At 41.9% G+C, this 26,005-nt stretch overlaps 1 long non-coding RNA gene across 1 annotated transcript; it reads left to right on the top strand.

Annotated features, from left to right (window-relative positions):
* The first annotated feature begins 8,088 nt into the window (after window positions 1-8,088).
* LOC115145865 (uncharacterized) lies at window positions 8,089-21,236 on the top strand. The gene is made up of 3 exons (XR_003866061.2): window positions 8,089-8,208; window positions 8,575-8,783; window positions 20,602-21,236. It is a non-coding gene; the product is annotated as an uncharacterized LOC115145865 (long non-coding RNA).
* Window positions 21,237-26,005: the final 4,769 nt, after the last annotated feature.

Here is a 26,005-nt window from a genome sequence, read left to right as displayed (position 1 = left end):
TCTCATGGGTACTCTAGCAATGGCTACAGGTCCTGATTTGAATGGGAACTGCCATCTACGGATTATACTTCTATGGTTGGTTGCAGCTGTAGGTTTGCCTTTTACAGATTTCAAAATACAATCGCGGGAAAAACATTCAATTTTTAAAACAAATTGTACACAGCATTGTACGAGATATTCAGTTTCTTGGCAATTTCTCGCATGGAATATTCTTTATTTCTCAGAACAAGAATAGACTGACGAGTTTCAGAAGAAAGGTCTTTGTTTCTGGCAATTTGAGCCTGTAATTGAACCCACAAATGCTGATGCTCCAGATACTCAACTAGTCAAAAGAAGGCCAGTTGTGTTGCTTCTTTAATCAGACCAACAGTTTTCAGCTGTGCTAGCATAGTTGCAAAATGTTTTTTTAATGACCAACTAGGCTTTTAAAATGATAAGCTTAGATTAGCTAACACAACGTGCCATTGGAACACAGGCGTGATGGTTGCTGATAATGGGCCTCTGTACGCCTATGTAGATATTCCATAAAAATCTGCCGTTTCCCAATACAATAGTCATTTATAACATTAACAATGTCTACACTGTATTTCTGATCAATTTGATGTTATATTAATGGACAAAAAAATGTGCTTTTCTTTCAAAAACAAGGACATTTCTAAGTGACCCCAAACCTTTGAATGTGTCACGCCCTGACCTTAGAGAGCTTTTTCTGTCTCTATTGTGGTTTGGTAAGGGTGTGATTTGTGTGGGCATTCTATGTTCGTTTTTCTATGTTTTTGTATTTCTTTTGTTTTGGCCAGGTATGGTTCTCAATCAGGGACAGCTGTCTATCGTTGTCTCTGATTGGGAACCATACTTAGGTAGCTTTTTTTTCTGTTTAGTGGTTTGCACCTGACAGGACTGTTTCGGTTATTCACGTTTTCATTTTTGTTTCAGTGTTCTGTTTAATAAAAAGTCATGAACACTTGCCACGCTGCGCTTTGGTCCGATTCCTCCTCTTCAGAAGACGACACCCGTTACAGAATGGTAGTGTGTATATACACATATATGTGTGGGGCTATATAAAAAACAGGAAAGCCAGGGGCCTATGATTTCTTAATCTGGCTCTGTGCCTGTGTACGTGTTTGTGTTTGTGTTTGTATTCGCACATGCGTGTACAAGCATGCTGATTAAGGGGACTAATATGTAGAGCAGATTTATTTATTAATTTATGTGATTTCTTTCAGTAAACACAATTTTATTAGATATAATAGTGTATATAAATAAAACACGGCAGAAAACATATGGTAGATTCATCTGATAGATATTGTATTGTTTTAGCTAATGCCTGAGTGCTGAAAGGAAATGAATAAGGTGAGTTAAGTTCAAGATGTCACATTTAAACTGGAACTATTCAGTTCGTTTAAAGCGAAGCTGCATGCGACTAGAGCTAGTTTCATTTCATGTTTGTGATTATGTGTGACCCTGCAGCAGCTCTTCTTATGTCATTATCTGCAAGTGTTTATGACTGAATTAAAAGGTGGCATGAAACACACAAGGCCTGAATATCCTTCCATCCATCAAGCCATCCAGCAATTACATCGTCCATCCGCCCATCCATCCACCCATCTTTACAAATGTAAACTCAGTGGCCAGTTTATTAGCTACACGCATCTAGTATTTGGTCGAACCCCCCACCCCTCCCACCCCCACCCCCCTTTGCCTCCAGAACAGCCTGAATCTTTGGGGTATGGGGTCTATAACATGTGGCATTCAAATGTTGCTCAATTGGTATCAAGGGACCTTATTTGTGCCAGAAAAACATTCTCCACACGATTACACACCCAGCCTGTACCATTGACACAAGGCAGGATGGGGCCATGGATTTATGCTGCTTGGATTCAATTGTCCAGTGTTGTTGATCATATGCCCACTGGAGCCACTTCTTCTTGTGTTTAGCTGATAGGCAAAGTGGTGTATCTAATAACTGACTGCATATTGCTCATTACTAAGCTTTAAAAAAGTATATTTAACCTTTATTTAACTAGGCAAATCAGTTAAAGAACATAATTCTTATTTACAACGACGGCCTAGGAACAGTTGGTTAACTGCCTTGTTCAGGGGTAGAACGACAGATTTTCACCTTGTCAGCTCGGGGATTCGTTCTGGCAACCTTTCAGCTACTGGCCCAACGCTCTAACCACTAGGCTACCTGCCGCCTCGAAGGCTTTAACCACACATGTATTTCATTTGTCATGTATATCTGAGGGCTGGAATGCCTAGGACCTCATTCGTTACTACACATTCGGTAGTATCAGGAAGGATTGAGGATTTTTTATCCATTCAATAACCAATGCCTGACACCATTAGCCAAACTGTAGTAATCCCTAGCGAAAGGACTGTTAACTGGCACAGGCCATATGGTGCCCGACACTGAAAACCTCCCATGCTTAATTCATTGTAAACTTGTCCTTTTGCCTTGGGCACCAAATGCATTTTGGGTAATGAGATAATATAATAATACCATGAGCAGTTTTTAATGCGACCGAAAGTCCCTGACACATACGTGCCGGATTTGTTAATGATATAATACGGCTAATGATGGATGAAACTAATGAATGGAATGTTATGGGTATATTTCAGTCGGAATTAGTCGCATGACGCAATAATGGGTGTTTAATTTGTCTGTTTGAACTAGTTGTCATATTTCAATTCCCACGCCAATGCCACGTCTGTTTATGCAGTGTCTACCCACGCACGCACGTTCTGAATTCAGGAAACATCTACCTGTGAGTGGAGTGTAACTGGAGTTTGTATCACACAAAATCCTTCCCTTTTCTTATTTGAGACAGGGTATCAAATATACTGCATGCTAAGGTTTAAACTCTGCAATGTGACTTTCCAAGTACAACAAGAACACAATTTGTGGCAGTGCTATTCCATGTCTATCCGACTCCTTCGATGCCTTTGGAGAATCCATGGCACAGTGTGAATTATCTGAAAGGGTTTTCAAGAGCAAAAGGAACGTTTACAGAACACTCTCAACGTGTGTGAGTCTCGCGATCATTGCTCCGTCTTGCTCCAGCTGACACCCCTCACCTGATATGTTTCTAAATCAGGGCATATGTTTGATCAAGTCAAAATTGGTTTGACACTCTTCTATCTGACATGAAGTGTAAAATAAATGGATTGAGGGAAAGAGAATATTTCATGTATCTGAGACTGTGCTTGTGGGGGGAAAAAAAGAGCTACGGACTAGAATCTAGGCGTTTGCATCAAAGAAAATGTTTCTTTTACATTTTCCGATCACTGTCCTTTCACTGGTCCCATCGACACCAGTCGTAGTTGTTGTTCAATCGAAATCTCTGATAATTGAACATGTATAACTGGTCGTCTTCATTGGCTGCTAAAGGCTATTTTGCGATACTCTCATCAGGGGCTCCTGTAGATTTCGATCAAATAAACTTTCTCAATATCTTAATAAACTTTGCAAGAATATAGATGCTATTATGGAAAATAAAAGTTAGCACCAATCACATTGGAATCCTAGAAGTAACGCTAAAATGGGGTCCATATTAGGACATAAACAACTTCCAAGGACGTGATGCTGTCCTAATCTGACCACCTTATGCTTAAACGGCCACACCAATAGAAATCCACTTTTTCGAGCTGAAAGACGATGGCAAGAGTTTACCCGTAATTTTGCATGATTTAAGTCAATAAGTCATAATTTGTCAAAGTGTGATATATTTAGGCTTAAAGTGACACATCCAAACTGCCCACTTCATGCAAATCCGTGTAAATGCAGAGTATTGTCCTATGACATGACATGCAAATTATTTTCAGCCAAAATGTTGTTTCAGGGTTGGGTATTATTTTAATGATACCACCCACCAGCATGACATTGTTAATGAATCAGAAACAGCTGCAAAGATATTCCTCTTTGCGACTAACTTATGTCCGCTTGGGCCATGATGCATATTAAAATAGGGAATGCAAACGTATGTTTTTGTACCTCTTTTTTTTACCATTGGATAATTTGTCAATTTTAACTTATTTTTCAGCCTAGTCTGTGTTAAAATAAATATATATATATGAATATTTTTTAAATTGCAAAATTGCTCCCCTTGTCACCCCAAGATAAATGGTTTTGACCAAAGTTTTGCTTCACTACACGATCCACTGTTTTGATTGGTGTAACGTTAGCTCGAAACCACGAAATGGAACCGCAAATGAGAATTCAAGGAACTTACTATAAGTCATTTGCGGCGTGCATGATCATGAGCAAAGTCATTGTAGCCTACCATTCCACTTCCCCTGTGAGAACCATGAACATGGGCTGACTTGGCCTTGCTGTACTGTAGTCTACCTACCAAAGGTTGTCCACAGCAATTTAGAGAAACGCATATCAGCTATTTTTCAATAGTTATCCATAGTACCGGAGCTACATCTTATTCTTTCTAAGTATTTCTATGACCATTTCTACTAAGCTACATGGAGTTGTTTTAAGACGGTTATACCAATGATAATTTTACTAATTTATTCCTTATTTTAAGAATTCCTGAAGTATGATTAAGAAATATATTAAAACAAATATTTGATGGAAAATGGTATTTGAAGTAACATATTCCCTACATGGAACAACAAATAGTCCCCCCAAGATAAATAAAAGGGGAAGATTGTCCTACATCTTTTGTCTGGGCCTGGCTCCCCAGTGGGTGGGTCTATGCCCTCCCAGGCACACCCATGGTTGCACCCCTGCCCACTCATGTGAAATCCATAGAATAGGGCATCATTTATTTATTTCAATTGACTCATTTATTTATTTCAATTGACTGATTTCCTTACATGAATTGTATCTCAGTAAAATCGTTGAAATTGTTGCATGTTGCATTTATAATTTTGTTCAGCTTACAAAGAACCTTTGAGATTGAGAAAGGTTCTTTATAAAAACCATTCTCCATAAAGATTCTGTAAAGAACCATAAAAAGATTATTTATGGAACCTCAGGAAATGGGTCTTAAAAGCACTGTACACGTACATTTAGAACCTTACGAGCATGGTTCCTTGTAGAACCGTTTTAAAGGTTCTATGTAGCATTAAAAAAGGCTTCCACTATAGTTACAAGCTAAATAACCCTTATTTAGCACTATAAAGAACCATTTTGTGTGTGTGTGTGTGTGTGTGTGTGTGTGTGTGTGCAGCGACCACAGCTCTCCACTGCTTACTGCCAATAAGAGCAGTCAACTGCCAATAGTCTGTCAGTTTCTGTGGATCCACGGAATCTTAACTGCCTTCCAAATACATCTGTGAAAAAGGTTGGTACTTCTTTATCCCAGTGGCTCGTTCCCAAGGAAATCCCATAATTTCACATTATTGTACTAACATTTATTTAGGATCTCTTGTGGCAATGTAGCACTTTTCTCTTGACTTAAGGCCTCTTGTGCAGCTGATGTTAATGTTTTTATAGCGATTGATTCCTGGAAATGAATGATTTTACATTATGATGAGATCTCAAGACACACAAAGTTGCACTCTCCAGTTAGAGTGAGCTCTCACAATAACCCCGACGCTTATGAGTCACTTGTGACAGAGCACTGAATTGTGATCCACTGGTTTGTTACCTCTACATATATTCTAGAAGGATCTTTCTTTATGCCAGTAAACAAACAGTGTTTCATACCATCCAATAGAATAGTCCGTGCTTTAACATGTTTAACATAGATATTGGCATTATTATCATGAACATAACTTTTTTTGCGGTGATCATATTAGGACAGTGTCACATGCATTTGAGTATTGCTTCTTTCATTGCTATTGGCCTTTTTGCTGAAGGGCTGTTGGCAATTCCCATGTAGAAGGACCCATGACCACCAACATGTGAAGGCATAAATAAATCTTTCAAACATTTTCCATCCAGAATTTTGGGGGAATGAGCAAAGGCTTTGATTTCAGGGCAAACGGATGGAAACGGGATCTTAGAAAACAAATCTTCATAAAAGATATTATAAATACATCAAAACACGATATTGTTGAAGTAAAGACGCCTGCCTACTAATGTCAACACGTACAGTATATTTAGTTGTGGAGAAATGTTTCTGCCTTCTGTAAGTTTAAGAAACGTTGCCTAGTGCCTTGAAATTCCGTTACCAAAAACCTACATATCTTTAAGATATTTTCACATTTCTCTCCCTCATGAGGGAGAATAATGAAAGTTCACAGAATGAACAAGTAAAGATGGACCTACCAATTAGTTATAATGGTTTTATTGATATCAATTTTGTTTATGGATTTGCAAGTGATGAAACGTGACATTTCTGCAATTCATTTGCTACAATGGGAAATCATAAACCACAGTTGGGTTCACAAATGTGTACAGTACAGCACAATAGAGTAAAGTAAAGAATGTATAATTCAGTATAGTACATTACCGTACAGTAGAGTCCAGTTCAGTACAGCACACAGTAGAGCACACTATAGTGGAGTACACTATAATCTACTGTACTGTACTCTACTGTACTCCACGGCAGTGACCTGTACTGAACTTACTCTAAAGATCTGTGCTGTACTGTACTGTACTCGACTGTATTCTAATGAACTCTACTGTACTGAACTTTGATGTACAAACTTGTGAAAGATGATAGATGTTTATGATTGGTTCAGATTTGGTCTGGTCTGGACCAACCAAATTTGGTCTTGTTTGGGGTATACAAAGGAGGATGTTGCATATCTTTGTGCATCTATTGAGGATACATGACCATGAAGAGAATGACATTCATATCCATAGTTATGCATTTCTGTGTAGTACAGATCAGGGACCGATGATGTAGTTCCGTTACCATAATTCTGTTACCAGCTGGAAATCAACTTCACTTACTGTAGTTCAATAACCAAAATACGTGTTTTTTCAAAGTCAAGGTGTCATGTCATCGCTGACACCCCATTCTTTCTCCAGACATCGTTGAATCGTAATTTGGAGCAGATATTTAACAGAGTTTTTGGAAAACGTGGACACAAAAAAACAGAGGGAGATTTTACCGAAATTCTGTTACCAAATGTTGTTTGAAATCAATGTTTTTTGTTTGGCATACATTTTATGTGAGAAATCAGTTTCAGCACAATTCAGTTACTGTGGAATTACCATGGGACCAGCATTAAGTTTGATATAATACATTTCCATTTTGTACATAGAACTATTTTTTGTACTACTATTTAAGCCATGTTGGGCATTTAAGCAGCTGCTCTGTCACGGCTGTTGAAAGGAGAGGACCAAGGTGCAGCGTTGTGAGCGTGCATTTTCTTTTATTAATCAAAATGATGCAAAACAAAACAATCAACACTACAAAAACAAACCGTGAAGCTCAAACGCTATGTGACCTAAACAAAGTCAACTTCCCACAAAGAAAGCAGGGAAAACGGGCTACCTAAGTATGGTTCCCAATCAGAGACAACGATAGACAGCTGTCCCTGATTGAGAACAATACCCGGCCAAAACATAGAAATACAAAATCATAGATAACAAAACAGAGAATGCCCACCCCAAATCACACCCTGACCAAACCAAATAGAGACATAAAGAGGCTCTTTAAGGTCAGGGCGTGACATGCTCTTGTATCGAAACTTTCCTCACGCCGCTATATAACGTTTTTGGGAATCATACTGTCACGTAGAGTAGGCCAGAAGGCTAAACTGGATAACCTAACCTCTATCAAAATAAAAAGATGGCGGAGCCGCAAAAGTTCTTCTGTGCAAAGGTGTTTATTTACAAGTGATTCCGGAACAAAAAACAACAGTACTGCCATCAACGTCTACCTTATGGGACAGCTTAAAAACAATGCTGCCCCATCCACAGCTCAATCCAAAATTCCCCCCCCTAACTGAAAGAGAGGCTCCTTTTGTAGGGCTAGCCCCTCCCCTCAGAACAATTAACCCTAATTAATTAATCAATTAACAATACAAACCTACATTTTACATGAACTAAACATACTAAAGGATATACATTGCAACACGGTTTTAAACAATATCACAACATAACATTTACAACATTACATCACTACTGACAATATCTTTCAATATGCCCATATGCATTAATGAGCCATTTGGGACAGGCACTATAAAGCCAACCCAATTCCCTTAGCTCGGGTCCTTTTCCAGCATACCCGGAAGCTACAGAGATGGAGAGAGAGGAACAGAACAAACAAACAATGCGCTCATCCACAACATTGATAAGTATAATAATTATTGTATCTCTCAAATATGAACATTGACAAGTGTGAAATGCATGCACCAAGACAGAAGTTAATTTGTGTGTCGACCCACATTGTTAACTTATCTTATAATGGCGCAGGGAGGAGTGATGAATATGTGTGTGCGTTAAAGAACCAAATGCTGCCCGCGGCCAGTGACGGACTTCTACGTCACACATACATTTCAATTTGGTATACTGCTTTTTACAGCCCAAAGTGATTGGATGCTAATGATGCAGATTGAGACATTGTTAGCCTGTGATTATGCTGCTAATCTTGGCTGGGACAGATGGACTAATGGCTTATGGGTGTCACTGGGTAATTCGTTTTTTTCTTCCTGTTGTTCCAGTTGATCTGCTGTCAGATGGTCAAAGTAGGTGGCCAGCAGTCCGAGCATCACCATCGTCACCATCACCATTAACCCCATCATCATCATCACATCACTATCATCACCATCCCCATCATCATCATGCAGCAACAGCCTCCTTTCCTCCAGAGGCTTTAGAGTTAAAGCCGAGGGAGAGAAAGTCTGCTAATCCCTTAACTGAAACACTTCCAGTAAGTCCTGTTCAATAGGCACGTTGTCCCAGTACCCTGGCTACCTGGTTGGCATTCAGAGAGAGAGGGGACCAGGAGAGGAGTGGGCACAGGGCAGGGCTTTGACAGCCAAGGGACAGCCTTTGTCTTGTTCATTTGGGTGATAGTGCCAAAGTAACAGAGATGGTTCGGTGACCTGCTTTAGCTTCCCGAATGCCCAGACATTAGCTCAGCTGGCTTAGACTGGCTTAGTCTTGTGGTGAGCAGGATACCGGTCTTTGAACCCAGTCCATCACACCAGCACTACAGCATGCTAGAAGGTAGACCAAGCTGTAGAGTTGCCCTAATCCGTACTATATGACAATAGGAACCATACATAGTTAAAGATATATTTAGGCCACGACTCATTGATAAGCAAATGGAATGCATTCCAGATAAGTGTTTTCATTTAGAATGTTTACGTTGTGTCAGAGGACCTTATTCAGAATGTTTACACTGTACCGAAGGCCTTAACCACAGAGAGAGTGACAAAAGGGTATTTTCAAATCACCTTCCCCTTTTTTTATTTAATTTATTTCACCTTTATTTAACCAGGTAGGCTAGTTGAGAACAAGTTCTCATTTGCAACTGCGACCTGGCCAAGATAAAGCATAGCAGTGTGAACAGACAACACAGAGTTACACATGGAGTAAACAATTAACAAGTCAATAACACAGTAGAAAAAAAAATGGGCAGTCTATATACAATGTGTGCAAAAGGCATGAGGAGGTAGGCGAATAATACAATTTTGCAGATTAACACTGGGGTGATAAATGATCAGATGGTCATGTACAGGTAGAGATATTGGTGTGCAAAAGAGCAGAAAAGTAAATAAATAAATAAAAAAAACAGTATAAAAACAGTATGGGAATGAGGTAGGTGAAAATGGGTGGGCTATTTACCAATAGACTATGTACAGCTGCAGCGATCGGTTAGCTGCTCGGATAGCTGATGTTTGAAGTTGGTGAGGGAGATAAAAGTCTCCAACTTCAGCGATTTTTGCAGTTCGTTCCAGTCACAGGCAGCAGAGTACTGGAACGAAAGGCGGCCAAATGAGGTGTTGGCTTTAGGGATGATCAGTGAGATACACCTGCTGGAGCGTGTGCTACGGATGGGTGTTGCCATCGTGACCAGTGAACTGAGATAAGGCGGAGCTTTACCTAGCATGGACTTGTAGATGACCTGGAGCCAGTGGGTCTGGCGGCGAATATGTAGCGAGGGCCAGCCGACTAGAGCATACAAGTCGCAGTGGTGGGTGGTATAAGGTGCTTTGGTGACAAAACGGATGGCACTATGATAGACTGCATCCAGTTTGCTGAGTAGAGTGTTGGAAGCCATTTTGTAGATGACATCGCCGAAATCGAGGATCGGTAGGATAGTCAGTTTTACTAGGGTAAGCTTGGCGGCGTGAGTGAAGGAGGCTTTGTTGCGAATAGAAAGCCGACTCTTGATTTGATTTTCGATTGGAGATGTTTGATGTGAGTCTGGAAGGAGAGTTTGCAGTCTAGCCAGACACCTAGGTACTTATAGATGTCCACATATTCAAGGTCGGAACCATCCAGGGTGGTGATGCTAGTCGGGCATGCGGGTGCAGGCAGCGATCGGTTGAAAAGCATGCATTTGGTTTTACTCGCGTTTAAGAGCAGTTGGAGGCCACGGAAGGAGTGCTGTATGGCATTGAAGCTCGTTTGGAGGTTAGATAGCACAGTGTCCAATGACGGGCCGAAAGTATATAGAATGGTGTTGTCTGCGTAGAGGTGGATCAGGGAATCGCCCGCAGCAAGAGCAACATCATTGATATATACAGAGAAAAGAGTCGGCCCGAGAATTGAACCCTGTGGCACCCCCATAGAGACTGCCAGAGGACCGGACAGCATGCCCTCCGATTTGACACACTGAACTCTGTCTGCAAAGTAATTGGTGAACCAGGCAAGGCAGTCATCCGAGAAACCGAGGCTATTGAGTCTGCCGATAAGAATATGGTGATTGACAGAGTCGAAAGCCTTGGCGAGGTCGATGAAGACGGCTGCACAGTACTGTCTTTTATCGATGGCGGTTATGATATCGTTTAGTACCTTGAGCGTGGCTGAGGTGCACCCGTGAACGGCTCGGAAACCAGATTGCACAGCGGAGAAGGTACGGTGGGATTCGAGATGGTCAGTGACCTGTTTGTTGACTTGGCTTTCGAAGACCTTAGATAGGCAGGGCAGGATGGATATAGGTCTGTAACAGTTTGGGTCCAGGGTGTCTCCCCCTTTGAAGAGGGGGATGACTGCGGCAGCTTTCCAATCCTTGGGGATCTCAGACGATATGAAAGAGAGGTTGAACAGGCTGGTAATAGGGGTTGCGACAATGGCGGCAGATAGTTTCAGAAATAGAGGGTCCAGATTGTCAAGCCCAGCTGATTTGTACGGGTCTAGGTTTTGCAGCTCTTTCAGAACATCTGCTATCTGGATTTGGGTAAAGGAGAACCTGGAGAGGCTTGGGCGAGGAGCTGCGGGGGGAGCGGAGCTGTTGGCCGAGGTTGGAGTAGCCAGGCGGAAGGCATGGCCAGCCGTTGAGAAGTGCTTATTGAAGCTTTCGATAATCTTGGATTTATCGGTGGAGACCGTGTTACCTAGCCTCAGTGCAGTGGGCAGCTGGGAGGAGGTGCTCTTGTTCTCCATGGACTTCACAGTGTCCCAGAACTTTTTGGAGTTGGAGCTACAGGATGCAAACTTCTGCCTGAAGAAGCTGGCCTTAGCTTTCCTGACTGACTGTGTGTATTGGTTCCTGACTTCCCTGAACAGTTGCATATCACGGGGGCTATTCGATGCTATTGCAGTCCGCCACAGGATGTTTTTGTGCTGGTCGAGGGCAGTCAGGTCTGGAGTGAACCAAGGGCTGTATCTGTTCTTGGTTCTGCATTTTTTGAACGGAGCATGCTTATCTAAAATGGTGAGGAAGTTACTTTTAAAGAATGACCAGGCATCCTCAACTGACGGGATGAGGTCAATGTCCTTCCAGGATACCCGAACCAGGTCGATTAGAAAGGCCTGCTCACAGAAGTGTTTTAGGGAGCGTTTGACAGTGATGAGGGGTGGTCGTTTGACTGCGGCTCCGTGGCGGATACAGGCAATGAGGCAGTGATCGCTGAGATCCTGGTTGAAGACAGCGGAGGTGTATTTGGAGGGCCAGTTGGTCAGGATGACGTCTATGAGGGTGCCCTTGTTTACAGAGTTAGGGTTGTACCTGGTGGGTTCCTTGATGATTTGAGTGAGATTGAGGGCATCTAGCTTACATTGTAGGACTGCCGGGGTGTTAAGCATATCCCAGTTTAGGTCACCTAACAGAACAAACTCTGAAGCTAGATGGGGGGCGATCAATTCACAAATGGTGTCCAGGGCACAGCTGGGAGCTGAGGGTGGCCGGTAGCAGGCGGCAACAGTGAGAGACTTATTTCTGGAGAGGGTAATTTTCAAAATTAGTAGTTCGAACTGTTTGAGTATGGACCTGGAAAGTATGACATTACTTTGCAGGCTATCTCTGCAGTAGACTGCAACTCCGCCCCCTTTGGTAGTTCTATCTTGACGGAAGATGTTATAGTTGGGTATGGAAATCTCTGAATTTTTGGTGGCCTTCCTGAGCCAGGATTCAGACACGGCAAGAACATCAGGGTTAGCAGAGTGTGCTAAAGCAGTGAGTAAAACAAACTTAGGGAGGAGGCTTCTGATGTTGACATGCATAAAACCAAGGCTTTTTCGATCACAGAAGTCAACAAATGAGGGTACCTGGGGACATGCAGGGCCTGGGTTTACCTCCACATCACCCGCGGAACAGAGAAGGAGTAGTATGAGGGTGCGGCTAAAGGCTATCAAAACTGGTCGCCTAGAGCGTTGGGGGCAGAGGATAAGAGGAGCAGGTTTCTGGGCATGGTAGAATATATTCAGGGCATAATGCGCAGACAGGGGTATGGTGGGGTGCGGGTACAGCGGAGATAAGCCCAGGCACTGGGTGATGATGAGACAGGTTGTATCTCTGGACATGCTGGTTGTAATGGGTGAGGTCACCGCATGTGTGGGAGGTGGGACAAAGGAGGTAACAGGGGTATGCAGAGTGGGTCTAGGGGCTCCATTGTGAACTAAAACAATTATAACTAACCTGAACAACAGTATACAAGGCATATTGACATCTGAGAGAGACATACAGCGAGGCATACAGTAATCACAGGTGTTGAATTTGGAAAGCTAGCTAAAAACAGTAGGCGAGGCTAATCCGCTAGCACAACAAACAGCAGGTAAAATGGCGTTGACTAGGCAACGGGGCCGACAGGTAAGACAAACAAGCAGAAAGGAGTACCGTGATTAATGGACAGTCCAGCGTGCGTCAGCTATGTAGCCAAGAGATCAGTGTCCAGGGGGCAGCGGTGGATGGGCAGGGGGGCTGGGCTGGCGAGTGTTATCCAGGTTTTTTTTTTTTTTTTTTTTAAACTAACAATGACTAACTAGCTTGTAGCTAGTTAGCTGGTTAGCGTCTGGAGGTTCTTGAGTGTGTCATAAAAATAAAAATAAGAGTAAAAGTAATAGCGATTCCGTATCACATTGGGTGAGGCAGGTTTCCGGAAGGTATAAACAAATTAAAAATCAAAAAGAGATAGAAAGTAAATGGGGTCAGAGAGTGATTGGGACGCGGTGGTTCAGACGGTTAGCAGGCCTGTGCTAACAAGCTAACAGTTCGTAGGCCCGAGCTAGACAAGGTAGCAGTTAGCGGACCGGAGCTTGACAAGCTAGCCGTTAGCAGGCCGAATTAGCAAGCAGGGAGATAGCGAGGGCTAGAGAGTTAACCTTTGGGGGACGTCGCGATGGGGTGAGTCTGTTTATTTATTCCTCTTCATGCGGTGAGCTGGAGATACAGCGATTCAGAAAGCTCGCGGGCCTTGGCCAGCAGATGGATCTTTGGCGATGTCGCAGCGGAAAAGCCTGTTCAAACCCCCTTGGACGATTTCAACTTCTAAGATCTCAAACCCAGCTTTCCAAACTCAGTTTATGAACTGTATAGTTCTGGTTGTAGTGTTAAAGGGTTAAAAAGCCATTTCTGATACTGTATGTGGCCGAATTAACTGGTGCAGAACTCTGTCTTATTGGCTCCAGGTTTACTGGATGAGATGGGGAGAGCTCTGACTCAGAGAGAACTGATCCGCAATCAGCGCTGATCGATGCAACAGTCAGGCTTTAAGAGGACAATTGGATCAGTGCCTTATTTATCCTTCCTCTCATATGGTTATACGGACAGTTCCCAGTTCAGAGCCATACCCCCCATTGTGCTAGAAGGACAGTTCATGGAAGAGCCATAACCCCAACGTGTATTAGATCACCAGTTGAAGCTCGCATCCGCTACAAGACCATGGTGCTTGCCTACGGAGCTGTGAGGGGAACGGCACCTCAGTACCTCCAGGCTCTGATCAGGCCCTACACCCAAACAAGGGCACTGCGTTCATCCACCTCTGGCCTGCTCGCCTCCCTACCACTGAGGAAGTACAGTTCCCGCTCAGCCCAGTCAAAACTGTTCGCTGCTCTGGCCCCCCAATGGTGGAACAAACTCCCTCACGACGCCAGGACAGCGGAGTCAATCACCACCTTCCAGAGACACCTGAAACCCCACCTCTTTAAGGAATACCTAGGATAGGATAAAGTAATCCCTCTCACCCCCCCTTTAAAAGATTTAGATGCACTACTGTTCCACTGGATGTCATAAGGTGAATGCACCAATTTGTAAGTCGCTCTGGATAAGAGCGTCTGCTAAATGACTTAAATGCAAATGTAATTAGGAGGACAGTTCTTCTACACCTGCATTGCTTGCTGTTTGGGGTTTTAGGCTGGGTTTCTGTACAGCACTTTGAGATATCAGCTGACGTAAGAAGGGCTATATAAATACATTTGATTTGATTCAGATCCCTATACTTCTGTGTATTAGATTAGAACGACAGTTCAGATCCCTAACACTCAGTGTATTAGATTAGAAGGACAGTTCAGAGCCATGACCCCTCAGTGTATTAGATTAGAAGGACAGTTAAGATCCCTAACCCTCAGTGTATTAGATTAGAAGGACAGTTCAGAGCCATAACCCCTCAGTGTATTAGATTAGAAGGACAGTTCAGAGCCATAACCCCTCAGTGTATTAGATTAGAAGGACAGTTCAGAGCCATAACCCCTCAGTGTATTAGATTAGAAGGACAGTTCAGATCCCTAACCTTCTGTGTATTAGATTAGAAGGACAGTTCAGATCCCTGATTGTTAGAGGAATTGTGGTTCCTATATATTCATTAATCAATTCAATTTAAACTCTCTGTCCGTTTCTAAGAATTTGTAAGATCCTTATTTGCATAAAATGGACAGAGACCAGCCTTAAAAGTAATCAGTAGCATTTATTTCCGAGAGCTCTGCCATATAATCACATGTACATTGGCTTATATATCACATAGCTTTTAATATGTCCCTCCTCTTCTTGGACATTGTCTTTCTTCCTATTGGCTACTTTTCAATGCAATTCCAACACACACATATTGTTTGTCTTATGTTTCCACATGTTACGCAATCTATTGCAAGTCCAACGGTTTTTCCCCTCCCTGGAAGGGGACCAGAAATTTATCCTGTTGTTAGTTTCACTGTGGTCACAAGTTGTCTGTTAACACTTCCTCTTGGTCTATGTATAAACATTTTATTCTTCAGACAGCATAGAGTTCTGTTAACAACACTGTCATCTCAGATTTTCAAAGTATGCTTTTGAACCATAGCTAAACAAGCATTTGTGTAAGAGTATTGATAGCCTAGCATAGCATTAAGCCTGGCATTCAGCATGCAACATTTTCACAAAAATAAGAAAAGCATTCAAATAAAATCATTTACCTTTTGAAAAACTTCAGATGTTTTCAATGAGGAGACTCTCAGTTAGATAGCAAATGTTCAGTTTTTCCAAAAAGATTATTTGTGTAGACAAATCACTCTGTTTTGTTCATCACGTTTGGGTAAGAAAACCCCCGAAAATTAAGTCATTACAACGCAAACTTTTTTCCAAATTAACTCCATAATATCGACAGAAACATGACAAACGTTGTTTAGAATCAATCCCCAAGGTGTTTTTCACATATCTATCGATGATAAATAATTCGTGGCAGTTTGGTTTCTCCTCTGAAGAAATGGAACGCGCATGGACCTGGAGATTACGCAATAATTTCGACACAGGTCACCGGGCGGACACCTGGTAAATGTAGTCTCTTAAGGTCAATCTTCCAATGATATGCCTACAAATACGTCACAATGCTGCAGACACCTTGGGGAAACGACAGAAAGTCATTCACAGCCATATAAGGAGACATTGGAACACAGCGCCTTCAGAATCTGGGGCATTTCCTGTATGAAATTTCATCTTCGTTTCGCCTGTAGCATTAGTTCTGGGGCACTCACAGATAATATCTTTGCAGTTTTGGAAACGTCAGAGTTTTTTCTTTCCAAAGCTGTCAATTACATGCATAGTCGAGCATATTTTCGTGACAAAATATCTTGTTTAAAACGGGAACGTTTTTTATCCAAAAATTAAAAGAGCGCCCCCTATCTCGAAGAAGTTAATTAACGTTAGTTATAATTCCACGTTGAATGTATTCATTATTTAGTCATTATTGATAAAAATCCTTCAACACTAACCCTCAGTGTATTAGATTAGAAGGACCGTTCAGATCCCTAACCCTCAGTGTATTAGATTAGGACAGTCCAGAGCCATGACCCCTCAGTGTATTAGATTTGAAGGACAGTTCAGAGCCAAGACCCCTCAGTTTATTAAATTAGAAGGACAGTTCAGAGCTATGACCCCTCAGTGCATTAGATTAGAAGGACAGTTCAGTCCTTCAGGTCCTCACTAAGCAGTGAACTGTCGACTGCCGTTATTTCCCCTCCGGGCCATTCTCTCCCAGGTTTGCCGCAACCTTCCCACAACCATTAATAACGCACTCTTTCAGATCCCGAGATGGCCACCAGTCAGTTATAAATCATAGGTGAGGATATGTGGGCTTCATTGGGAACCTTTGTTCTGCTCCTAGTGGGACAAAGATCAATGGTGACTTCCAAATCTGGGCATTGATGTTCCCTTTTTCTGCACCGTTAAACTGCTTTCATGAAGTCAGCAAATTGCTTTGGCCAAGATTGATGTTGCAGTGTGTGTGTGTGGTTGTGTGTGTGTGTGTGTGTGTGTGCGCGTGTGTAGGTGGGTGCGTACGTGTGTGGACAATAAGAGTAAAACTCAGTTGTTTTAATTGGCAAACTGCTGAAAGCTGAGTCACCTTTTCATCCATACCCTGATTTAATTGGTGGTAATCATACCACTGTGCAGTGACGGATCTGTAGTGCATCAAGCTACCTTACAAATCAGGCTACGCATCTAAAGCACACACACACACACACACACACACACACACACACACCTAATAGCCGCTCCCGTACATCCATGAAATGGAAATGAATTGCTTACCTATCCTGTAGGAGCTGCATTCTGCTTGCCTGTCAAATTTCACACCCGACTGTGCGTGCCTTTGAATGATGTGAAAAATCGAAAATCTCACCGCTTTCTTCTGTGACTTCACAGCCTATGGTCAGTGAGCTCACGCTCGAGGGGCTCACCGGTAACGGTCCAAGCGTACGATTGTCAGAAAGAAAGACCATATCTATGAAGGCTCCCACTGCAGTGCATGTTGACTACATTGATGCTCACGTAGTGGCTATGCACATTGTGCTGTACAGACATTCTCATCAGAATGTCACATTCCTTTGTGCTGAAATAGGCACCCATCTCACACCTTGTGAAAGTGTGGAATATAGGCTTCTGGCCAAACTGATTGCTACTGCATCATGTTCCTTATACTATTGCCAGATAACCATTTTACAACCAGGTAAAGATCTTAGACCAGGTTTAAGGACTTTTTAAAAATGTTTTATTTTTCAGACCTCAAAAAAAAAAACGTCCTCTTTACAACCATTACACAACCTGACCGTGACATCACAAAATACTTAATTTAGCCTGATGTCATTGTAACCAGTTTTGCCCACTGGGAAGTAAGTGTAATGTAAAGTACTATAGGCTCATGAGTAGCATTACTTAGAATAAATGGATATAATGAGGTTTTTCACTCCAGGGATCCATTTCAAAGTGATGTTCAATTGAAGCAACTCAGCATGTGATCACATTACACTCAAAATAAAAACATCATAATTACCTTAAGGAATTCAAGAGTGTATTTCTAAAACGCTATATCCAGACATTTTTCACTAGCAATGATTGATTATGAGTACCTGTTCTCAGATTTTTTTCTCAGGTTTTTCATTCATATATTTTTAGATATGTATTATTATAATGTTTTGCAAAATGCTATATATCCATTGTTTAGCTGTTGGCTGTTAGCTGGAATGGAATGTTTGACTACTGTATATTTTCACTGTGATATATGGTTGCCTCACCTAGATATCTTACTGTATTATATAGCATCAGCAAAAACAAATGTACATTCAGTGTATAACGTCAGCAAAAACAAATTTGTACATTCAGTGTATAACGTTAGCAAAAACACATTTGTACATTCAGTGTATAACGTTAGCAAAAACACATTTGTACATTCAGTGTATAACGTTAGCAAAAACAAATTTGTACATTCAGTGTATAACCTTAGCAAAAAAACGTTTTGTACATTCAGTGTACAGCATTTGCAAAAAATACATTTGCACATTCAGTGTATAGAGTCAGTAAAAACAAATGTGTACATTCAGTGTGTAGCGTCAGCAAATTTGTTTTTTGTACATTCAGTGTTTAGCGTTAGCAAAAAAACACATGATTATCTGTCTCTCTGGAATGAAACAATCAAGTGATAGACCCCAGGAAGAGTAGCTGCTGCTTTTGCAACAGCTAATGGGGATCCTAATGAAATACCCAAATACCAATACCAAACAAATATAGTACATGATTAGATAGTGAAAAAACACACCAATCTGTTTCAGAAATTCTTCAAACAATAGAAGCTAATTCACCCCCCCAAAAAATGTCATGGATACATTTTGGAATGAAACTATTCAGTATTGGTCACGTTATCATCAAACTAATTGATATGATTATAGTCATGCCACAATCGTTAGATTTAAAACGGAGCCTTTCGTTATTAAATACAATATAAATGCTTGCTTATAGTTCATACTAAGTTGCTTTGAAGATCCGTAAGTATAGATGATGAGTAATAAAGACTGTCTAAATGTCAGATTAAAGACATGACCAGGACAGTGTTGAAAATGGAGTGAAACTGGTCATGTTAAGTTGGGCATAATGGGGAGGCAGGTAGCCTAGAGGTTAGAGCGTTGGGCCAGCAACTCGAAACGTTGCTTGATCGAATCCCTGAGCTGACAAGGTAAAAAGCGGTTGTTCTGCCCCTGAACAAGGCAGTTATCCCACTGTTCCCCGGTAGGCTGTCATTGTAAGTAAGAATTTGTTCTTCGCTGACTTGCCTAGTTAGAAAGGTTCAAATAAACACCCAGCTGGTTTTCTTCCATTTGGTGCCTAAATGAACAGGGCTCCTGAGAGCGGATGTCTTAACTGACTTCAATGTGGTGTGTTGTTCATGCAGCAGTTCAGACCAGGTACAGGGCAGTGTAATTGGTTTAGAGCCTTTCATGTTACTGCAGTAGCTTTATGACAGCTTGTCGATAAGCCCTGAGGATTACTCATTCACCCTTGATGTCCTTGTGACGCATAATGGCCTCCCAAAGCACCAGTTTAGGGGAGAAAGTTCTAGAATACGGTGTCCATAGTAGGACAGAGGTTCAGTAAGATCAGTTCCTTCCAGCCTCTGAAGTTGCTATCTAACACTAGAAGCACAGAGGCAGCTATTTTGACTGCATATGAATGTAAACTAGAAATATCTCTGCCATTTTAAAAAAAAGTTATGCTCGCCTCCGTCCTGGACCTTATACGTCGACTTAACACACACATTTTGTTTGAATTTCAACGTCACAAACAGAATTTGTGTCATAAGCCACTATTAAGAGGACATGTCATGTCACAGAGGCAGGGAAACGGAGTGCCAAAAGACCAGATTCTGAGGTTTCCGAAAAAGACTCTAATTCAAGATATCACTTTTTCTAAGAATAACTACTGTTCCATGCACTCAACAGATCAGATGAGCACGTGGCAGCAAATAGTCCACAGTGACATAAACTAATGAAAATTCTATTCTGTTCTTTGAAAAAATATATATAATTGAATGCTACGTAAGACGTTCATAAAGGATTATTTTTGGTGACTTCAGTAACCCAGGCAGAGTGATAAATGAGTCATCTGCTGTCACCTAGCTAGCTAACATAACCGGAACAGACAGGCAGCTTTGCAGTGAGTAGAACTACTCCATAAAACATGGCCTCCATTTCACCCTTTGATCTCAATTTGGATCAGATGAAACCCTGTCTCGGGATTATCCCTGAGAGTGGTGGGATTTGTTTTCATTTCCATACACTGTCTCCCATCGATTGTCTTCAAAGCTAATATCATGATCAAAACAACTGTCAGCAAATAGATTCTCATGACAGAGATTATTATTGCCTAACCTGGTCCTGTACTGTATGTGCTGTTGCCAACTCTTCAATCATTATCATGTGATAGAGGCTTGGACTGAGGGATTGTAGGCCTGTTTTAAGGCAGGTCTTCACCAGACATCACCGGCAACAACGTCGCCTATGGGCCAGACAGGACTGGTAAAAGTGCTCATCACTGACGTGTCACGGTTTTGTCTCACCAGGGGTGATGGTCAGATTCACGTTTATCGTCGAAGGAATGAGCGTTACACCGAGGCCTGTACTCTGGAGCGGGATCGATTTGGAGGTGGAGGGTCCGTCATAGTCTGGGGCGGTGTCTCTCAGCATCATCAGACTGAGCTTGTTGTCATTGCAGGCAATCTCAATGCTGTGCGTTACAGGGAAGGTATTCTCCTCCCTCATGTGGTAGCCTTCCTGCAGGCTCATCCTGACATGACCCTCCAGCATGACAATGCCACCAGCCATACTGCTCATTCTGTGCGTGATTTCCTGCAAGACAGGAATGTCAGCATTCTGCCATGGCCAGCGAAGAGCCCGGATCTCATTCCCCCCAGAAATGTCCGGGAACTTGCATGTGCCTTGGTGGAAGAGTGGGGTAACATCTCACAGCAAGAACTGGCAAATCTGTTGCAGTCCGTGAGGAGGAGATGCACTGCGGTACTTAATGCAGCTGGTGGCCACACCAGATACTGACTGTTACTTTTGATTTTGACCCCCCCTTTGTTCAGGGACACACTATTCAATTTCTGTTAGCCACATGTCTTTCGAACTTGTTCAGTTTATGTCTCAGTTGTTGAATCTTGTTATGTTTGTTGATAATAAACTCAGTTGACAGTGAGAGGACGTTTCTTTTTTTTGCTGAGTTTATAGCACATTAGGTATGGGACAGTGTGTCCACATCCTTTCGTTAAATATATATATATATATATATATATTATGTTGTTGAATCAACGTGAAAAGGTCATCAACATAAAGGATATTTGGGAACCGCTGCCATAGAACACCAGGAACTGTACAGTAACAAAAACAAGGGGATTGAGTTGGTAAGTCAGTGCTGGGCTGAGCCCTGATTACCTCCCCATAAACCTTAGTTTGACGCCCATATGATGACCTCACAGACTGAGAGTCCCAAAGAGGATCTTCCTAATCCACTTTATTTGGTGACTAGGATTTCTTTAAACTCATCTCTTTACAGGTTATGGCAGATAGATTAGCTCACGGTTTTAGCGAAATGTAGCAAAACGTTTTGGCAACTGAAACCAAAAGCGAGCATTTCTCATTGGGCATGTTCAAGTTGTCCCTCCTTTGTTTCAGAACGTTTTCCTCTGTTTGGTGCCATGTGAATATGACCCTGTTATAGATCAAGTGTGTAGAGTGGAGTTCCCTGCAAGGCGATGATTTAGTAGCAGGAAGAGTCAGGACTCTTGGCCAACTGTGTCACACATTAACTAGATTATCCTGGATAAGACATAGTCTAAGTCTGGATAAGATGTAGCCTATATCCTCCCATTTTAGCCTCCAGTATCCTCTTGATGCTCTACACTTAGGTTGCAATCACCTGCTGGAATTGTTTTAACAGTACGTCTTGTTTTTTTATGTGTAATTCTTTTATTCAAAAGGCACTTGCACATCTGAGCTATCCTTTTTTCCAGGTGTAAGGTAACAGTTGAATAATATGAGAAAAAAATAAGAAACCTGCACACTGCTCTTGATAGTCTCACTAGTCTTTAATAATAAGCTTTACGTATCAGTCTTAAGGCCACATTTTTCTGAAATGCACATTGTTATATTTGGTAACAAGTACTTAGTTTCCCTCGACTCCAACCACATTTGACGCATGGAACGGATGTGGGTGGAGCTATGTCTACATCATTAAAAAAAGGAATGTATTTTGAGGCCGATATATAAAGCTTATTAAAGTGATACTATCAAGAGCAGTGTGCTTCTTCTGTTTTCTCCATTTTGTTTATTATAAGAAAGGATAAAATACAGAAATACATATTTTTTTTAAAGGGGTGCTGTCTTACAAATCAGTGCAGTGGCTGTGTCAGCACCATCTTGTTAATATCCGTTTTGAAAAGTCATTTGTGGCTCGACTTTTCATCAACGACTAAAACAACAACCCCGATCCAGCGTAATAGAAACAGAACCACAATAGTTGCTGATGAGCTGCCGAAATCCTGCATGAGCTGATGAGCATCATTTTGACTCTGAATGTCAATAACTGCGCAAGCTGCCATGTGCAGCGGTGCCCAAACACACAGGATGATAAGCAAGTCAGTCTGTTGCCGAGGGAACTGCAGTAAGAATTATCATAGGATATTGCTATAATTGGGGGAGACAGAATTTTCGACAAAAAAGCTGGATTCTACTTCAAGGATCTCGCTTTGCGGATCCCATTTTCGTTAACAGATACTGAAAATCAATTTGCAGGCGTTGATCTTTATTCGTGATTGATTGAATTTATTTAAGAATACATAGCCTATGCATCAGGAACAAGCAGTAGATAGGCCTTCGTTAAGAAAAGGACGAGGATAAACACGGACACATTGTACACATCTTTGTGTATCTGTTTTACCTGAACATTCACTTGTATTCACAAAAACTATAAATACAAATACAAATTCATTTAAGTAACAGGTAAAATAATTGTTGCAAAGTTCAAGTGTTTTTTATATCTTGTACGAGTGTCAGGACGGATTTGAGCCTTCATTTCACCTTCTGTCGTACAATGGAGAACAATAAGCGTTGCTGTTGTGAGTGAAGTTAATTACACTGTGATCTCGCAGAATATCAAACAGCTGACATTTTAATCATTGAATGTGTCTCCTAATTACCAACAAATTGAGGTCAAACTAACTCAGTTTGGTCTGCTGTAATTGGGGTCAAATCTCAATTTTAATAAACATCCTCTTGAATGTCAGAATCGTTTTTTTCCCTTCAGTTTTATAATTCCACCACCTACCCAAGCCACATGAACTATGCAGACATACCAAGAAAATGTTTAACCAACTCCAGCAGTGCAATACTACTGCTTCTTGCAATACTACTGCTTATATTGTACCACTGAAACAGTGTGTGTGTTTGCATGTGTGTATCTGTCCTTCCATCAGAGTGTGTGTGTGTGTGTGTGTGTGTGTGTGTGCGTGTGCGTGTGTGTGTGCGTGTGTGCGCGTGTGTCCACACCCCACCAGGCAAACACAGCAGAAGATGACAGAAGTCATGCAGTGTGTGGAGGCAGCAATAGCTCAAAGGGAGATTCATTTGGTGTTTGAGCTGGCAGAGATCACAGTATCCACCACATGCCGGGCGACACAGGGGTCAGCAATGTCAGTTTGATCCCAGCCAGAGATCTAAAATCACATTATACTCAACGCAATGCAACGTGACAAGCCATGAACAATAGGACCCAGAGCAGGGGAAGTTGGACAATGTGCTTACTGTACAGCAGTCGTGTTTCCCCACTCCTGATTCTCCCTGGTCCTTGGGACTCAAAATGGTGAGCATTTTTTCATTCTAGCCTAGCAATAACACATCTGATTCAACCAATCAAAGCCTTGGGGATAAATTGATTAGGTGAATCCCATATCTTAGCGCTCGGCAGGAAGGAAAAGATGCAACCCTTTGGGTCTGTAGGACCAATACCATTTATATGGTATTTGTTATTATAAAGTGTTACCGACTAAGAGGGAGAGACAGCTCCGAGTTTTTTGGATTTTTGCTCACTCATAGGCATACAGTAGCAGGTGGAGCTGCTGGAGGTCTGCCACTTAGCCAGAACCGCTCATTTGCTCTCAGTGTGATGTGAGCAAATTATAACCAGGCAATATGAAGTGGGGCCTCAGGGGTCCATTATTACCTGTGCCTAGGAGCTTGTCTAATGATGGCCCCTACAGACATAACCCGTAGCTACTTTTCTCTAATCTAGATCTGAAAGACTGTGAAAGGTATAGTGAATACTTTAATAGCTCCATATTGTCCCCTGATATGACATTTTACCATATTGCTCACACCTATCCAATCCCGTCAGAAATACACAATTGTCTTGGAGTAGTGTTTGGTCCCTGGACGCAGCCATGCTCTCATGTCCAGGCAGAGGTAAGCATCGCAGTGGATTGCATGTGGCGGCCATTTTTAGTTCCTAGACCAATGCAAGATGTCCCTTGACACACAATTAGGGACAATGAAGTCCCGAGACCGCCCTAGACGATCCCACATAAACGCTCCCACCTTGATACAGGGATGAGGGATTTCGCCGACACTCCGATACGACAGTTTGCTCATCCGCAGATGTCCATCAGTTGGATTAAGCACCATTGCGTCCCAATGCGCCATCCCTTCATTATTCCCTTACCAGTTGGTCCCTGTTGGTCCTTGTTTTTTTTGTGTTACATAAAAGATCTGTGAGCAGGCCCTGGAAAAATACACTAGAGTTTATAAATCACTGGAGTCTCTGTTTTTTTTCAGACTGGGCCACATTGAGGTCGCCGGAAGGCTAAGCTCTGTTCCGGGATTTAGGGAACTTCAGGGGACACAAACTGAGAAATGTGATTTTGCTTGAGATAAGAGTATCGCTCAGCTCAGGAGTCCTTTTCTGAGAATTAACTGACCATAATGTGTGAAGCACACAGTGATCAAATGGCACGAAACCACACACTTTTTGGTGTGATTCTGTAGAGGTAGAGATATCTCTCAACTCAGCAGTCTCTCTCTGTCCACTATCTGCCGGTGCAGTTTATGTGTGTGTGTGTTTCCCAAGATTAAGTTAAGCTAGCTGCTGTTTTTACGTTCTCTAGGGTGAAGTGGCCATAAACTGCGATCGGTGTCCCCCGAGCGGGACGGTTGAGCTAACGTAGGCTAATGTGATTAGCATGAGATTGTAAGTAACAAGAACATTCCCCAGGACATAGACATATCTGACACGGGCAGAAAGCTTAAATGTTTGCTAATCTAACTGCACTGTCCAATTTACAGTAGCTATTACAGTGAAAGTATACCATGCTATTTTTTGAGGAGAGTGTACAGTTATGTACTTGAAAATCTATCAATGAACCAATTAGGCACATTTGGGCAGGCATTTGGCACATTTTGAACAGAAATGCAATGGTTCATTGAATCAGTCTAAACCGCTGCCCATATACTGCTGCCATCTAGTGGCCATAATCTAAATACCGCCTAACCCGGAATCATACATTATGGCCTTTCTCTTGCATTTCAATGTGTAATGTGTTATATTCTCCTACAATAATTTCACATTTCCACAAACTTCAAAGTGTTTCCTTTCAAATGGTATGAAGAATATGCATATCCTTGCTTTAGGCCCTGAGCTACAGGTAGTTAGATTTGGGTAAGTCATTTTAGGTGAAAATTGATAGAAAGGGTCCGAAACTTAAGAGGTTTAATGTGAAGCACTCAAAGTGACCAAAAGGACAGCCTCATAAGGAAATGGTTGAGACTGGCACTTCTTGTGAGGCGGAGGCTGTCCTACAGACACCGCAAACCAAAATTATTCTTGTGAACCTGGCTTTATCGTCAAGCTTTCTGTATTCACAGCCTCAAACGCATCCTGTGAAAAATGTTTCTCTCAGTAAGTAAAATGCCAATTGG

Source organism: Oncorhynchus nerka, linkage group LG18, assembly GCF_034236695.1.
Source record: "Oncorhynchus nerka isolate Pitt River linkage group LG18, Oner_Uvic_2.0, whole genome shotgun sequence".
In the NCBI taxonomy this organism is placed as follows: Eukaryota; Metazoa; Chordata; class Actinopteri; order Salmoniformes; family Salmonidae; genus Oncorhynchus; species Oncorhynchus nerka.
Note: the sequence above shows the minus strand (reverse complement) of the source record. Positions and strands in the feature narration are given on the sequence as shown.